The sequence below is a fragment of the Lathyrus oleraceus genome, chromosome 6 (assembly GCF_024323335.1).
Source record: "Lathyrus oleraceus cultivar Zhongwan6 chromosome 6, CAAS_Psat_ZW6_1.0, whole genome shotgun sequence".
Classification (NCBI taxonomy): Eukaryota; Viridiplantae; Streptophyta; class Magnoliopsida; order Fabales; family Fabaceae; genus Lathyrus; species Lathyrus oleraceus.
Genome location: NC_066584.1, coordinates 487,973,004 through 487,980,036, shown reverse-complemented (window position 1 = coordinate 487,980,036; position 7,033 = coordinate 487,973,004).

Sequence of the window (7,033 nt, the reverse complement as noted above, 5' to 3'; positions counted from 1 at the left end):
AAATGAAGTCACAAAAATAATTAAAAATCATAATATGAAACTAGATTTTTCAAGAAATTTTTTGGAATTAGTCTCATATTTTTCTGACTTCAGATGAGTTTTTAATGAATTTTTGAAAATAAAAGGAATTAACTGAAAATAAAAAGAAAATGGAATAAACGAAAAATGTACATCGATCAGATGCGTTTCATTAATTGACGTGGCACAAGGAAATGGTTTAGATCTGAGGAAACACTGTACTCTTGAGTCAAACGCGTTATATCATGAATTAAATGAATTAATCGAAACGGATGCACACGATTAGATCCTGAAATGGAGATCTAATGGCCAAGGAGCAAGACACGTGGTGGTGGTGGCGGAAACCACTGTCTTCTCCGGCGAACCAACAGAATACGGCCACATTTGCAGAAAAATAAACTTCAATGAAAATGGAAAATAAGGACATGGAAATGAAGCTCGTGTGATGTAGATCATCACTATACCAATGGATTTCCCTCGCTCTTCCTATATTGAGAGAACGATGAAGGGGAAAATCATGGTGTCCACACAGATTGCTTATGAAATGTAGAATTGAATGCATCAACAGCTTGCCTCAAGTATGAGGACTTCAGAAAACCATGAAAACACAAGCAAACTACATTGAATTAGGAGATTCAAATCCAAAAAGTTTGAATGGATACCTTTGAATTGATGCACTTCTGGACAAGAATTCTCCAAGATCCCTGATCCTTTTTGATCCTTTAGTGTAATGGAAGTGATTGGCTAAGGAATCAGGCTTTAAAACTCAGCTAATGATACTAAATTTCAAGCTCGAAAGTGTGAAAAATATTGAGTGATTCCTTTGATAATGGATATGGTTTCACTTCTGCAGCACTTGGGATCTCCAAAAGGTACGTAAATGAATGAGAGGAAGTGGTTATTTATAGGTGAATGCATCAGCTGATCACACTTTGTTCATGTGCATGGCAAATGGAGTTTGAATTGCATGGACCTTTGTAGGCGTGTGGAAGGCCCAATGATTGCTGAAGCAAGTTGCTGATATCACATGAGAGTCATTTGGACGTGCACTTTGAATGGAGAAAGCTTAGATTTCAAGTTTTAGCATACAATATCAAAATTGCACATACATGAAAAGAAATTCGAAACTCACAAATGGTAGATCCAAAAGACTATTGTGAGTAATGGTTGGAAAGCCCTTGAAATAAGGAACAAAAGTCATGTTGGGAAAAAAATCATTTGGCATATGAAAAATGATGAAAACTGGCTGGGAAAACTCAAGTACAAAACTTATTCAAATCACTTTGAAAAATTTCACCCAAAAGCAAGCTTAATCAAACCCCTCTTTCTTCATGATAAAAGCTTTAAATGAAAAATTATCCAACATAAGTTATAGATATTTTCAAGATGGTCAATCTAGACTCAAAGTTTGCATCATTTTGATTTTCCATGACAAAGTTATGGGCATTTGAAGTTGAGTACTTTTTCAAATTCAATGAATTAGGTCCAAGATGACATATAATGTTTTGAATTATAACATGTATTTCTTTTAGGATTATGAAATTTTGTCCAACATAACATTTGAATCATACATCTCAAGATTTCTTATTCATTTGGTATTGTTGATTCTAAGTGTTGGCAACAATTTTGGTAAAACAAAGTGTTCACAAGATGTTATGTGTGATGTCTTAACATAAGATATCCTATGTACCTGCTGGAATTCAAGAACATGATCATGTAGGATTATATCAGAATGCCATAATGACATGGCATCCGATGATGTGTACCTGCTGGAGTTTGAATGAAAGACATATTCATGCAGGATTGTTTCAGAAGGTTATAATGACATGACATCTGATATGGTTGTACCTGCTGGAAGTTATAAAAGGAATTATTGAATTATGCAGGATTTTTCAAGGATGTCAGACCCGATGTCATGACATCTTGTACACAGAACATTCAGTAGGAATGTCTGGTGTTTTGTGATTGCACAATTAATGGCAATCTGTGTATGATTGAAGATCTGATTGGCAGGCGCATTAAATCTTGGATTAAAACCTGATTTACTTATTTTCCAAGGAGATCTAACCAGCTGTCATGAGAAGATTTGATTGGAAAATAGATTTAGGGTTTTCAAGAGGTCCAAGCCTAGCTGAAAGCTTATATAAAAAGGGACTTGGAAAACCTGTTTAAACACACAACCAATACTGAGCGAAATATACAGAGAGAGCTAGGGTTTGTGTCTGTTTAGTCGTGAGACTTGTAGGTCATTCAAGTCATCCATTGATGATTGAATTGGACTGATTTGTGGTTGTAATTTGTCACTCCAAAGCTGTTAAGCAAGAGTGTGTGTCTACTTGATCAAAGCTGTGAAGCAAGATCAAGTGTGTGTCTTCTTTATCAAAGGTGTTAAGCAAGATCAAGAGTGTGTCTTCTTGATTAAAACTGTGAAGTAAAATCAAGAGTGTGTTATTGAAAAGTGTGTTCTTTTCTCAAGGGATTGTTGTTTAAGATCACAGGTGTGTTTGTAGGGAAGTAAATGGGTTCTCATATCTAAGAGTGCTTAGGTAGAAATTGCACGGGTAGAGATTAGGTGAGAAAGACTGTAACTTGTTGAAGTGTACGGAGAGTCTTTGAACTAATTCTACTTTAGTGAATTTCCTTCCTGGCTTGGTAGCCCTCAGATGTAGGTGAGTTGGATCGAACTAGGTTAATAATTGCTTGCGTATTTTGAATTACCTTTGTATATCTTTTGTCTGTTAGTGTAATTCAGACATTAGTGTCGTGACATTGCATTCGACATCTCATATTTGATACCAGAATTTCAGGTATCACCTCAAAAACATAAAAATTAAGGAAGTTATGCTCTTGGTAAGTTGACCCAAAATTAGGGTTTCAGTCAAAATGACCTATAATGTTTTGAAATGAATGATGACCTTAAAAGTTTCAAATGGATTTTTTATGAACATGAAAGTTGTTCATATGGTTCTTAGGAACATTATTTCTTTTAGGGTCATCTTCATTTGACAAACACATCAAAATTTATATCTCATTGATCCTCAACCTAGTCAGATGACTTTACTGGTCAACTTTTCAAAGCCGAACTTCCAATCTTGATGAATAAATGACTGAGGGCCTCAAATAGGCTCATATGTGCAAAAAACTATGAATTAAAGAACTTCCATTGATTAAATTAGATCAGAGGTTGAGATTGCTTCATGGGCAAGGCACAATCAAAACACAATGAAATTAGGGTTTCCTTGGGAAACAACCTTCAATGCAACTTCCTTAATTTTTGATTGTTCCCGTTGAACATTTTATCTTAATTTCATTTACTTTTGAGTTATCATTTTACGTTGTCGTTTACGCTGTCGACACTAATTCTATTACGATAATAGAGTTTACCAAAAGCGTGTTCGTCGTATATCTCTTTCGAATGTTATAGCACTGTCAGTCACGAGTCACTTGTAGGCTGTAACATTGTCTAAACCGTTCGTGTGGAAAAACCCTACGCTTATTCGACACTTTGTTAGGAATCGTTCCTCACAAAGTCATTCTGTCGAGTTAGTCAAGCTTCACTTGCACTAGCACACGCCCTAGGATCCACTGGTCGATTCTGCAAGTAACCCTTTGTTGTGAGGCCTAGGGAGGACCAGCGGTTGTTTACCAATTTCCACAATAAACAAAATGGCACGCCCAGTGGGAAGTGTCGCACCCCAAAATTTGACTTTGGCTTTGTTGACCACATCTTGATTAATCTCGTTGTCTCGTATTCATCTCAATTTCTGAAACTTCGCGTGACAACTGGTTTGATTAGGTTTTGTGTGTTTTCGTTGCTTACCGTGTTGTATTTCGTTGTTTTAGCAAAACCTGGCCGATATCGTTGCCTCGTATTTATCTCGCTTATCTCTTTTGTGCGTGCCATCGCTTCGATTAGGTTTTGTGCGTTTTTATCTATTTAATTGTTTGTTTGTCGGTATTTTGACTGTATTTCGAATATATTAGAGTTTTCGTATTGTCCGATTATTTGTGATTGTGTTTGTTAGCGTTTTCGTGATGTCGTGTTGATTTTATTATTGCCTAGGGTTGTTTATTTAATTACGTGTTGTGCCGTGTGATTTAATCGAGTCTGTTTGAGTCGTGTTGTTGATTTTACTGGTTTACCGGTTTACTGGTTTATTGGTTTTATCAATTTGTCTGTTTTGCTGTGCAAATTGTCATCATTTCTATCGCGTTCGTGTCGCTCGATTTTATCGTATTTTAATCGTGTGCCGTTTAATATTATTTGTGCTTAATATTAATTGTGTTTAGTTGTTAATTAGTTTATTTAATTAGGATTAATATTATATTTGTTTATTATTATTATTATTATATAATATATAAATTATATTATTAATTTATGTTAGATATTTTTTTAGGTTTCCTATTGTTTAAGTAATCTAAGTATATATTATTAATTTATGTTAGATATTTTTTAGGTTTCCTATTGTTTAAGTAATCTAAATATATATTATTAATTTATGTTAGATATTTTTTAGGTTTCCTATTGTTTAAGTAATCTAAATATATATATATATATATATATAGATGTTGTTAGTAAGAAAAAAGGGGAAGGTGGATCAGTAAGAAAAAACGTGTGGTGAGAGAAACAGAGAATTGAAAAGAAATATTTTTCCAAAAGCATTACCGTATTTCACTTGTTCTTCATTTTCGGTAACCCAAAATCGTCCCGATTATTCACCGAAACACAAAACCGATTTCATATCTTTGAAGTTCGTTGAGTCCAGATCACAAATATCCAAGGTTCATTTCATTCCGGCGTCGTTTCACCGATCAAAAGCGACGTTGAAGTCATGGACTCACGAAGGCAGCCAGCACTGCGTCGGTGACGGTTTCCAGCTTTCGGTCGATCATTTGGACGATCAGAAGTTCATCCTCTTCACACAAGGTAATATTCTTCATCTATCTCTGAAATCGGCAAAGTTCCGGCTTGCCGACATGTGTTTTAATATATTATTTATCGAAATATATATATATATATATTATATATATATATATATATATATATATATATATATATATATATATAGATATTATTTTTGTCTATATATATATCTAAATAAATATACATATATATATATATATATATATATATATATATATATATATATATATTATCTTTGTATATATATATATTATTTTTGTCTATTATATATTATTTGTCTAAATGTACATATATATATTTTGTCTACTATATATTTATTGTCTAAAATCTATATATATATATATATATATATATATATATATATATATATATATATATATATATATATATATATATATATATATATATATTACTTTTGTTACTAAATATTGTTTATCTTTTATTATTATTTTGCATATATGTTTTATTTAAATGTTAGTTAAATTAATTATTTGTTTAAATATTTATTTTAATTAAATGTTTATTTATATCAAATGTTTATTTTGTCTAAAGTAAATGTTTATATTGTTTTTTTATATTTGTTTATGTTGTTACTAACCGTTTCGTTTCAGTTTCGTTTCAGTTTCAGCTCGATTAACTCCACTAACTATTCGTAATACTAACTATTCATAGCTAACTGTGTTGTAATAATTTACTTTCTCGCATTTTTTTTATTTTTTGTATTGTGTGTTTAATTTTATTGTTCACGTTTTATGTTAAAAATCGAAAAATCCAAAAAGAGAAACCCGATGCGATTCCAACGGTCGCCGTTTGAGAAACCCTTTTCACACACTCATAAGCTTACTCTTGGGCTTTCCTGTAATGAGCCCATTTATTTATTTCTTTAGGGTTTAGGCTCGTTCAAATCTAAAATCGACAAAATAGACTTTCCCCTTTTCTTTTGGGAGAACTACGTGGATTCTGATTTCTCCATTGCGCCTTGGAGATACGTAGGCATGAAGTCTACGACTTTATCGAGTCCAAAAGCAATAAAATCAAGTTCTTTTCTCATCTCCCCAATCAAACGATCAAAGCGAAAAAAGCAAAGCATTCACATAAACATAAGCAAAAAGGTTCCTGTGGAGTACCACAGATGTAGAGGGTGCTAATACCTTCCCTTTGCATAACCAACCCCCGAACCTGTAACTCTAAAGGGATTTATCGTTATTTTTCCCTTCCTCTTTTTGGATAAAATAAAAGACGGTGGCGACTCTTGCATTTAAAATATTTTTCAAACGGGTTAAGTTCAATCAATACTTAATCTGGTGAAAAATCCCGTCGCGACAGGAAGGTGCTAGAGCAGTTGCGAAATTGCATGAAACTTAGAAGTGGCAAACTGTATAGTAAGCCACGAAATATTGTGAAAATGTCAGAAACTAACACGGATGAAGTACCACGAGGAACTTTATCCACTACGGAAACAACAATCTTGCAGTTTGCCACTTTACCACCGATGACAAGTGCAGCCTTAACCATGTCGACTACGGGTGCGGTTGGAACATCAATTCCTCAACCTCCACCGGGGGGTTCAGGATCAACGATAACGACGTTCAGACCTTTTGTGCCTCGCTTTGGCACACAAATCCTCTTTATGGAATGCCGTATTCCTTAATGCCAGGATCTCAGTCTATATGCAGTGCAACACTGTTTTCAGATACAAATCCTCCCTTTCAAGGATCAGCGCAAGGGGGAAACATGAGGAATACTACTCAGAGCAGAACCATGCCGCTGTCGAACACTTCAGTAGCGGTGTTGAGACAGCAAATGGACGTTAGTAACCATGAATTGGTTAACATGTTGATCAACCAGATGAGCACAGTCTTTAATCCACTAATACAAGAATCTGCTGAAACAAATAGGCAGGTGGCGAACCAATTGACACGCTTGTGCAATTTTCTGGGGGCACCGGCTCGACAGATGACGCAAATGATTAGGCTGATTGTTCTTATGCAGATGGAGATAGGGGCAACGGAGGAGGAGACAGTTCACGAAGGATAAATCATTAGACCCCTTCAAAATCAAGGCGTCAAATCAGGAGACACGGGATGTAAC